General features: G+C 43.2%; 1 pseudogene; it reads left to right on the top strand.

Annotated features, from left to right (window-relative positions):
• The first annotated feature begins 1,337 nt into the window (after window positions 1–1,337).
• On the top strand, window positions 1,338–5,160 carry LOC100400816 (zygote arrest protein 1 pseudogene; annotated as a pseudogene).
• The last annotated feature ends 6,668 nt before the right edge of the window (window positions 5,161–11,828 follow it).

Raw genomic sequence — 11,828 nt, 5'->3', positions numbered from 1 at the left:
TACAGTATTCTTAACTACAGGCACAACACTGTACCTAGCAGAGCTCTAGGACTTACTCATCTTGACTACCTGAGACTTTATCCCTGTTTTTGAAGCCTTCCTACCTTTTATTGGCATTGAAATAGAACATGGATAGAGCATAAACCCCTCCAAAAACAGTTTTTAAAAAGCCCAAAAAGTACACAAAAAAACCCTGAATACAAAATCTGACCTTTCTCCCCAGCCTCCCTAAGGGTAAGTAACTGACCTTAAGGCAGCTATTAATAGATTGCCCCACAATTTCAGGTTTGAATTTACCCAATATAGGGCATATCACCAAGTGAGTGTCAATATAATTCACAGCAATGCACACAAGACTCCACAAGGTCATGCACAGAGTGGGGGTGGTGGGCAGGGGGAATTGAGGGAGGCTCTGAGCTAGGGCACTGCATGGTGGAACAGGATGGCCCCTTGGGGACTGAACCCTGGGGAGAAGACAAACAGGAACAATAAAAACAAATAACAAGTACTTTAATAATGGATTGTATGATCTATAGTGACAGATGACATCACTAATACTGAAAGCTATTGTACAATACAAGTGGATTGTACAATACAATGAGGATACAAACTTCTTGATATAATTGGGTTTCTGCCCCTATGGCTGGTCTATGAGGCTTCCAGGTACAACAGTGTGATATAGCTGGCCTAGAGTTAGAACCTGTACAATGCCATTTTATAAAAGAACAAAACTGTTTCCATTCTCCTCACAAGGACTGCTAACCTTGGTTTCTGTAAACTGCTAATTTACTTTGCAAAAAGGTAAAGCTGCATACCTTCTCCTATCTGTAACTGCCAGAATTGCTAGCCTTTGTTTACCAGAGTAAGCACCCCCAGGTAATTCCATCCTGGCGCCAAGTAAATAAAAACCTATGGATCCCACCCCTACCCAGACGATGTGTAAACGAATGCTAATCTTAGCATCTGTGAACCCCTTAAATGACAATCTGAATGTCAAATAGTCACCTGGCCCTTGGAATGTCCGGAGCCCCCCTCACCCTCGTCTTAGCCTGGGAGGTGATTGACAGCTTTCATTCCCATCTCCACCCCCACTCCCAAGGTAGTTTTGCGGGTATAAAAAGGTCTTGTCTCTCTTCTTTCGGGGCCACGGGTTGGAGAGACGTGAGCCCTCCGTGGTCGCCGGCAATAAACCCTGCAATTTGGCATACGTTTGTTCTGGTGTTGACTTTCCGTGCTCGGTTCGCTATAACAACAGCAGGGGCCCAGCTGACTGCATTGCAGCCAATGGTGTGAGTGTTGTTGATCTTTACTTCCCATTGGCCTTCCCCAGATAAGTCAGCTGGGAGATGGCCCCATCTGAGCTCCCACAGGCCAGGATCAGGCCGTAGTCATGGGGGGCCCAGCACACCGAGTTCACTGAGGAGTCGTGTCCCGGGTGCTGGTGGCTGCTTTTTTTTTCTTCCCTCAAAGAAATGCTGAAGAGAATCCCTCAGAGCACCCTCAGTGAATTTTACCCTCGAGACTCTGCAAAGCATTAGCTGCTGCTTCCACACTGCTCCGTGCTCTTGTGAAATACTGGTTCTGTTTTCTTTATTCCTTTTGCACTCCCCCATCCCCACCTTTGTGTTGGAGTTTACTGTGTTACCCCGTTATTAAAAACAAAGAATAGGTACCATTAAAAAAAAAAAAAAAAAAGGCGCCCATGGCAGCCCTGGGGGACGAGGTGCTGGATGGTTACGAGTTCCCACCCTGCTCGTACCCGTACCCCAACCTGGCGGCCACCAAGGGCAGGGGCGCGACGGGCGGCAGCTGGCAGCTCCGCGGCGGGGGCTGCCTTCCCGCCTCCTCGTCCTCTTCCCACTTCTCGTTAGGTGAGGCCTCGTCATCCTTCCCGGGCTGCAGGCAGCTGACCGCCGCAGAGTACTTCGACAGCTACCAGCGGGCGCCGCTCATGGCCCTCCTGGCACAGGTGGGGCCTGGACTCAGGCTGCGCGCCCGCGCCCTAAGGGTCCGCAGCTGCGACGTGGCGGTGCAGGTGAGCCCGCGCGTGGACGCCGCCGTGCAGTGCTTGCTGGAGAGACGCACTCTGCAGCGCCCAGCCCGCGAACCCCAGTCCCCCGCCGGCCCGGCGCCGAGGGCACAACTGGCGGCGGCTCTCCCTCCCAGCCGCCGGCCCGCCGGGGCCCGGAGCAGGGCAACCCCCTGAGCGGCGCTGCGCAGCCCGTGCGCTTCCCGCGCACCGTAGCCGTCCACTCGCCCGTGGCCTCGCGTCGCGTCACTTCCTGGCGGGGGCCCGGGCCTAGGGCCGCGGCGGGGGAGCAGAGGTCCGGGGCGTCGGACGGAGAGCAGGGGTCGCCGCCCGTGCGACTTAGAGGCTCAGAGGAGGGAGAGGCGTCGGCGAGCAAGGTGCCCGGATGGCCGCAGTCCGAGGACGGCGAGGCCCAGGCCGCGGTCCGAGCGAGCTGAGAGCTGCCGGCCGACGACCCCGGGCTGCCGCCGCGGGAGGCCCAGGAGGGCGAGGCGGCTCCGCGGTCGGCACTAAGGAGCCCGAGGCAGTTTCCGCCGGCGGGGAGGGCCCGAGACGGCGGTGACGGGCTAGAGGCGGCCGCCTCCGGAGAGAGGCAGTCGCCACGGAGCCCGGAGCCGTGCAAGGAGCGGCTGCGCTTCCAGTTCTTAGAGCAGAAATATGGCTATTACCACTGCAAGGGCTGCAACATCCGATGGGAGAGTGCTTATGTGTGGTGTGTACAGGGAACTAACATGGTTTACTTCAAACAGTTTTGCAGAACTTGTCAGAAGTCTTATAACCCTTACCGAGTGGAGGATATCGCCTGTAAAAGTTGTAAACAAACTAAATGTTCCTGCCCAGTAAAACTTCGCCACGTGGATCCTAAACGGTCCCACAGCCAAGATTTGTGCGGGAGATGCAAAGGCAAACGCCTGTCCTGTGACAGCACTTTCAGCTTCAAATACATTATTTAAGTGAAAGCCTTGCTGTGATGATGGAGCAAGTGAACTTTTCTGTGCCTCTTCTCTCCCGTCTCAAAATGCTTCGTGAAAGGCAGTGTATTCTGAAAAAGCCTTCCAATAAAGGTATTTGCAACACACATACACACACACACACACACACACACACGGAGGTGAATTACGGCCCCTTTCATATATTCAGTCTGTGTCCATCCCTACGCTGTAGTGGATACTTGTCACTAACCTGGACACCCCAGCCTCAGCCGATCTCTGCTGTTTGAAGGATTTCCCCTCCCATGAGAGGAAAGTAGGATATGCCCGACACTCATGTGCCCAGGCTCTAGGACTTACTCATCTTGGATACCTGAAACTTTATCCCTGTTGAACAGCAACTCCCTATTTTCCACTTCTCCCAGCTCCTGGTAACCCATTGCACTCTGTGCTTCTGTGAATGGGATTATTTTACAATTGCACATAAAATAATGGACTCACACTGTATTTTCTGTTTGGCTTATTGCACTTAGCATAATGTCGTCAAGACTTATCCATGTTGCCACATGTGGAAGGATTTCATTCCAGACAGTATTTTGTTGTAAGTATATGCCACATTTTCCTGATCTATTCATATGTCAGTCAGTGGGTGTGTTTATATGGCTTCCACATCTTGGCTATTGTGAGTACTGCTGCAAGGAACGTGAGAGTTCAAGTATGTCTTCAAGATCCTGATTTTAATTTTTTGAATAAACACCAAGTGTGGGATTGGTGGATCATATGATAGCTCTATTTTTAATGTTTTTGAGGAGCCTCTACATTGTTTTCTATAGTGGCTGCTCCATTTTACATTCCCACCAATAGTATACAAGGATTCTGATTTCTCCACATCTTTGATAACACTTGTTATCATTTTGTTGTTGTTTTGACAATAGCCATTCTAACCAGTGGGAAGTGATATCTCCTTATGGTTTTGATTTGCATTTCTCTGATGATGAGTGACATTGAGCATTTTTCATATGTGTATTGGCTGTTTGGATACTCCTTTAAAGAAATGTTGATCCAAGTTCTGTACATCTTTTAAAATCTGGTTATTTGTTTCTGGCTATTCAGTTGTAGGGTTTCCTTATATATGTTGGATATTAACTCCTTATTAGATAAATAGTTTGTAAATATTTTCTCCTATTTCATAGGTTACCTTTTCAATCTGTTAATTGCTTTCTTTGCTCTCATAAAGCTTGAACCCTTTCTGGTTTTACTCTACAGATATCTTGTCATTAACGAATCTTATTAAATGATTTCATTTTTATATGCGCAATAAAAAGCAATGAGAATTGTTAAAAACAAAAACCTCAGAGAGATAAGATTTTACTCCACAGAGAACAAAATGGAACTCATAACAACCTGAATTAATAAAAGGAAAACTCTTTTCACTCAGATAAAACTCTCAGACAAGGCACTTGGAAATATTTTTGATGTGTTCATTAATCTTTGAGCAATTTAAGAATATATTTACACCAGATGTTCTTACCTATAAGTGGAAGTTAAACATTAGGTAAATATGGACACAAAGATGGGAACAATACATTCTGGAGAATATGACGGGGAGAAAAGAGGGAAGGGGGCAAAGGTTGAAACTACCTAGTGGGTACTACATTCACTATTTGGGTGATGGATTCAAGTGAAGCCCAAACTTCAGCATCACACAACATATCCTTGTAATAAACCTGAACACGTATGCCCCACACAATCTACAATAAAAAATAGAGATATTTGGCAAAAAAAGAGAGTATCTCTAAAGCTCTTAAGAACCATGTTTATGTATCTCTGTTGCCTTTTGCTTTATGTTTTGTTTAAATTGACAATTTGTTTGGTAAGTACATCTTTTAATGCTCTGTATATAGTACTAATGTAACAATGTAGCTGTACACTGTTCTCATAAGTACAAGGACAGAAAATTTAGAGGTAGCAATAATGAGCAAAGGTAGCATTTCAGGGGAAACTGAGCTAAATGAGTAAAAACAATACAAATGATATGGAAAGGATTACAGCAATGAGGAAAGGACATTGTGTTCAAGCCCTAGATAAACCCAACCAGCTAATCTCTGAGATAGAAGTACGTAGTACACAGGTATGCAACTGTAATTATTTCGAGAAATGCTAAACCCCAAAATAAAAAATGTGATTTTGCACTTGCTGTAATTGAAAGTTTGTTTTTCCTGTCTTTTTGGCAACAGTCTATCACCCTCGCCTGCAATTGAAATGACCCTCATCCTGGCAGCCAGCACTGGCATTCCATTCTCATTGAGCTCGTTGACAGGCAGGCAGCTTCACTGTGGGCAAACACAATAATCATTTGCAAACAAAAGGAGAATCTAGTTATTTGATCTTGATTACAAGATGTGACAATTACCTCTCAAATATTGCAGATCTTATGTCATAAATTGCTCTGGGGCACTGCAACCTGGCAAATCCTCCTGAGAGGCCCATCTAGCCTGCTACCCAGGCCACAGCCAACCTTGCCACCAGCCTTTTCATCAATACATAGAACAACTATTTGTAATTGTCCTCCAATTGAAAGAGCATGCCTAAGTTGCCAATTGTGTTTGTATATTTTAGGTAGGTAAAGAAAAGTTCTTGTTGGTGGTGAATCACAGACAAATGTTCAGTTTAGAGGAGAAGGCAGTCTGGGTAGTGGAGATGAGGACATTGTTTTCAGAGTCCAGCATAAAGCTGGAATAATAGTTGGTATCAGATAAATTACTATTGAATTCAGTTATCATGAGATTCCTTTGCTAATGCTGAGAAGCAGAAAATGCAGAGAGAATTTTATGCATAGGGAAATAAAATAAAAGACTTAGAGAAGGGTTTACCTTATTGAAACCCACTTAGATTTAAAAGCCCTTTAGGATAAATATCATTGAATTTGACCTAGGCGAGCATTTATTTTAATTCTAGGCTTACAGGTCTAGAATAAGCCTTTGTAAAGTCTTTGAGATCTCTGAGTAGGATGAAAGTCCCATTCTGAAACCTACTTCATAGTCTCACCTATTTTACTTACTAGAAAGCATGTTGTCCTCTTGTTCCACTCTTCAGAGTCAAAGACCCTGTAACTTTCCTGAGCCCTGACTGTCCAGTGAGGATGAAGAAGAGGTTCTGTCACTTTTCAACTCTGAATACAGTACAGAGCAAGATATTTGCTGTCCAGTGAACGTCAACATGTTTCAGCAGGCCTCATCTTTGTTCTCATTGATGGAAAGCTTAAATTAAATCTTCCCCAGCCCGAACATTCAGCAAGGGATGTAATGAATTAATTCTATAATGAAATACATAGGTATTTTAAACAACTAAGATTTCTCTGTGGTCTCCCAAAACCTTACACACAAATAGAAAGTTAATTGTTTGGTAATAAATGAACACTTTAGATAATGAGAGATACTCAGAATCTCTAGAGAAATTAAATTCTTATTTTCTCTTAAAAAGACACAGCATGTCCTGGGCACACGTGAAATGCCTAAAAATTCCCTCAGTTTCATGTCCAAGCACACACCTAGCTCCATCCCCATTAGGAGTCATAATGAGCACATTGCTGATGACAAGGTCAAACACAGACAGACCTTTCCCCTTTGGCCTAAACCTGCTGACAAGGCAAGACACAGGTCCTCCAACCACCCACTCTTTGTCTCATTATTAATTAGCTAAGATTAGAACGGTTTATCTCTCTAAACTAACAAAACCCAGAAATAAAAGTTTTCTGTTGAGTTGACTAAGACTCACCCTGATTGCAAAACAATCTTAATAGTAAATTACACTACCAGTTACATGGTCACAACCTGCTGAGATCTGGCTATGTTCTCCCTATTGCAAATAGTCCTAATGAAATCATACACTCCACTGTCTGTGGCATTCTGTCTTTGACAGTTACCAGCCTCTTTTACTGGAGTCACAGCTCATAATATAGAGGAAGCTACTCTGGAGACTTTTGTTATTTTGCATTTCATAGGAACTGAGCTCAATAAGCAATTGACTCATTTGTTGTGAGAGATTATAAGCAAATAAAAAGAATTCTTATACTTTTGATGGCAGATAATTGGGTTCCCAGGTTAGTCTGGCATACTGGAAAGAGGGTAACTGGGTTTTGTAGGCTACAGCCATGAACCTCCACATTTGCTACATGTCTCCTTTAAGGAAGCCACTTCACCTCAGTAAGTTCAGGTATTCAATTTGTGAAATGCTAAGTGCTAGATTTTTAATTAACACTGTGAAGAAAAACTCCTTTTCTTAGTAGAAATATCTTCCATACTCCCAATATACACACACTCCTGTTTCTCTTCAGGAAATGCTTCTGTTGACCTGTTAGAATAGGAGCTGAAAGCCTAGGTGACAATTTTGAACACTTATATAAGAGGTTAATATTCTGCTTTAGATATTGGAGGTTAGAACCAAGTCAGCTTACTGCAGAGCTATTGTTTTGCTGATTGGATTCAAGTAGAGTGACAGATCTGAGTTCCTTGGGACAAAAGATCGGCATTTCTGAGGCAATAGAAATCTAAAACAAAAGAAAGAGAAGTCATGTGAACCACCTTCTCAAATTATAGTTCCTTTTGGCTAGATGCCTAGTGAACTAGTTTAAGAGTAAATGCGAATGGAACCTAAGAAAAAAAAATAATTCTCCCTCATGGAAAAAGGAAAAGAGATGCCTGCAACCACCACCACCATTTCCTCAGAATATTTTATTTTTAAAACTTATAAATTATTTCACTGCTTCTTAGGGATATACACAATTTGTTTTAGAAAAAAGATAAATAAGTCTCTTGCCAGTTTTACAATGTGAGAATGTGTTTCTCAAGGTTCTGAAACTATCTCTGAGATGAAATCTCCAAGGAGGATGGTTCCCCATCTCCTCATCTTTATAAACCAAAAATAAAACTCATAGTCCCCCTGACCTCAACTCTGGCAACCGTCTAAATAGACCCCTCCTCTGCCAGGTCGCCTTAAATTCAACTTGAAAGACTGGTTTAAGCCATGATGGTGAGGCAGCCAGGTGGGAGAGGGTCCCCAGAGAAATTCCAACCAGCCTACACACTGGAAGGAATGCACAGCAGAGTGGAGCCACAGAAGTTTGCATTGTTGGAAGTGGGGAGAAGCCTGGCCCCTCCTCTTCCTGTGTGGAAACTGAAATTCAATTTGCAAGGTGGTAAGCACACCAGCAGAGACTCTAGCTTTGCAGAGAGTCTCTGTTCCCCTTCCTTTTTTTCCTTTACACCCAATAAAACTCTGCTTTACTCACCCTTTAACTTGTCTGCAAGCCTAAATTTTCTTGACCATGGGACAAAGACCCTGTCTTTAGCTGAACTAAGGAAAAGTCCTGCAACAATGGGAAGGGAGGGTCAGACATGCCTCATTATGCCTTCTTTCCTCTTGGAATTCAGGAAAAGCCAGCCACCATTTAACATCAATACAGACCTTAAGTCTGAGAAGAAACCTTTACTATGTATTCTCTCTGAAGCCTGCTACATGGAGACTTCATCTGCATCATAAAACTTTGGTCTCTGCAACCTCTTGTCATAACCCAGACATTCTATTCTATGATAATAACTCTTTCAACCAATTGCCAGTCAGAAATTTTTTCATTCTACCTATAACCTGGATGCCCCCTTGCTTTGAGTTGTCCCACCTTTCTGGACTGAACCAACGTATATCTTAAATGTATTCAATTGATGTCTCATGTCTCCCTAAAATGAATATAACTAGGCTGTGCTTCAAACACCTTGGACACATGTTGTCAGGGTCTCCTCAGTGCTGTGTCATGGGCCATGGTCACTCATATTTGGCTTAGAATAAATCTCTACAAATATTTTACAAAGTTGGACTCTTTTTATTGACGTTTTCATGGGAGGGTAGGAACCTAGTGTTACCCAGGTGTCTGGCTCCACATTGCAAAACTACCTCCTGGTATAAAGATATGAGAATTTGTTTTTCCTTTGGATAAAAGTAATTAGCAAGCACACATGGCCATTTTATTACCCAGTGAATTGGGGATGAATTGTATGTGGCAAACGGTGCTGTCAAGTCCTTTTACTTGCAGATTACTTATCATCAACCTTGAGAACATGTATGTAAGGGTTTTACCTACTTGGCCACATGAAAGGATGAGATTTCCCTTTTTCTCAATCTCTTTAGCAGATTTCCTGTGATGTACATTGAAGTGTGCTTTAGTGCTTATTCAACAACATCTATTCTACTTTTGTGGAGAGTTTTCCTGAACAGGTTTTGTTTTAGATTATTTCCCAAACACTAGATATTTGCCAGACTTGAGGCTGTAAAGCAGGGGTTAGCAAGCTTTTTCTGTAAAGACCCAGATAGTAAATATTTAGGAATTATGTGTCACATACAGTTTTAGGGCATATTATTTTCTTTTCTTTTTTTTTTTCAGCCTGTCATTAATGTAAAAAACATTCTTAGCTTGTGGCCTGAATGGGCACTGAATTTGGCCCTTGGCTCCATAATTTGCCAACTCTAAAGTGTGGGCGGAGATTGTGAAACCCTTTCCAGAGAGGCCTGTGAGGGCACCTTCACAGGGTGATGCTACCTTAAGGGAAACAGATGACACAGACCCCAGTCTTTTGTTTATTTCCTGAGACACTAGAATTTGGTTCCACCTTTGTGCCAAAGGAATGCAGTGAAAAGAGAAGAGAGATATCCAAAGGTGACATATACAGTTAATTCTTATTATTCACAGTGGTTATGGTCTATAAAGTTTCTATAAATACCAAATTACTATAGGGGCAAAAAGAAAGCTTCTCCTCTGCCCTCTGAAGGCTCACTGCTAAAATGAGCCTACAATAGACAGATTAGCTGGGGGGAAATGCATGCAATTTATTAATGTGCACATGGAGATGGGAGTCCTGAAAATATGAGACTCAAAGAAGGGCTTTGGTTAAGCCTTAAATACTTTCTGGTTGGTTAAGTCTTTTTTTTTTTTAGACAGAGTCTTGCTCTGTGGCCCAGGCTGGAGTGCCTTAAATATGTTCTGGTTGGTTAAGCCTTAAATATCTTCTGGTTTATTAATTTTTTCTTTTTCAAGACAGAGCCTCACTCTGTCATCCAGGTTGGAGTGTAGTGGTGCAATCTCAGCTCACTGCAGCCTCTGCCTCCTGGGTTCAAGTGATTCTCCTGTCTCAGCCTCCCAAGTAGCTGGGATTCCAGGCATGTGCCACCAGGCCTGGCTAATTTTTGTATTCTTTGTAGAGACGGGGTTTCACCATGTTGGCCAGGCTGGTCTCGAATTCCTGACCTCGTGATCTGCCCGCCACATCCTCCCAAAGTTCTGGGATTACAGGCGTGAGCCACTATACCCAGCCTGGTTAAGTCTTAAATATCTTTTCCATAAGGGACAGAGAAGTGGGGGACTGTAGGCACATCTAGAGGGAAAGTAAATTATTTTAGGGAAAATAAATGAGCTCAAAGAAAAGACAGTTGGCCTGGTACAAAGTTTCACTGAGCTCTGGGGGAGGTACAAGTAAATTGTGCCAAGGTGACACGCAGAACTTTGTTGTAAACAAAGGTTGTCAATATGCAGTTAAAGTCTTTCACATAATCTCTCTGAGCTGCCCTTAGAAGGATAGATGAAAAGTCTGTCTGGACATGGTAATGACTTCTAGTATTTTCTCCTCTTTGGTGGTTAATCTTTCCTGGCTATACAATAAGATTGGTAGAGAGAGACTTTTAAAACAACTGCATTTCTATGTGTCAATTTGACTGGGCTAAATTAAAACAAACAAACAAAAAACACTGCATTTCTTCTGGAGAAACTTCCTTTGATCAGACTTGATCAGGTAAGGAAACTTCAAAGAAAGCCCCTCCTTTCTTGCGTCCTTGCTTCAGGCAAGAAACAGGATGGTAGGTGATATGGTTTATCTGTGTCCCCAGGCAAATCTCATTTTGAATTATAGCTCCCATAATTCTCATATGTTGTGGGAGGGACCCAGTGGGAGATAATTGAATCATGGGGGCTGTTCCCCCCATGTTGTTCTCATGGTAGAGAATAAGTCTCACAAGATCGGATGGTTTTATAAGGGTAAACCTTTCACTTGGTTCTCATTCTTTCCTGTCTGCTGCCATGTAAGATGTGCCTTTTGCCTTTCACTGTGATTGTGAGGCCTCCCCAGTCATGTGGAATGGTCCATTAAACCTCTTTTTCTTTATAAATTACCCAGTCTCAAGTATGTCTTTATCAGCAGCAGGAGAATAGACTAATACAGTAGGGCAGGGTCGGAGGTTAATGGTGTTGGACAGAGATGTTGGTCCTGAGGCTTATTTCTGAGGCCTTTCAATTTTATTTAATTCAAAGCACTCAACATGTCCAAGTACCATTTTTGAGGGTATGGTTCTCGGAGCTCCAACATTAGCAAGTACTAAATTGTTGCTCCTTGGGAAAATATGAGGGGATGTTCCTGTGAGCCTCTGGCTGCAACATTTTCACCAAATGACCAAGGCATATTGTTTTATATGTGTTTCTGTTTAAAGACATTTTATTTAATGTATAAAATTTATTCATCAGCATTGAACTTACAGCCAGTGGCATTACAGGTCATATCTGAACAAAAGTTCATCTCACATGTGTATTTTCTTCATAATGCACATCACAGGCTTCTTGTGCTTTGAGAGCACCTTAGCACTATGCTTGGGGGCCATTGTAAACATCAAAATCACCAAAAAAGCACAAAAATATGAAAAACATGGCCCTAAATGGATTGTGAAAAGGACGCTTGGTTTTAGTATGAGAGCCAAAACAAGAAGGCAGAGCATAGTTTTGTTCAACATCAGCTGGGAACTTGAAAGTTGGGAGAGTGAAATTTTTGGCCAGT

The sequence above is a fragment of the Callithrix jacchus genome, chromosome 1, assembly GCF_049354715.1.
Source record: "Callithrix jacchus isolate 240 chromosome 1, calJac240_pri, whole genome shotgun sequence".
NCBI classification, from domain to species: Eukaryota; Metazoa; Chordata; class Mammalia; order Primates; family Cebidae; genus Callithrix; species Callithrix jacchus.
This window is presented reverse-complemented; position numbering and strand designations above follow the sequence as displayed.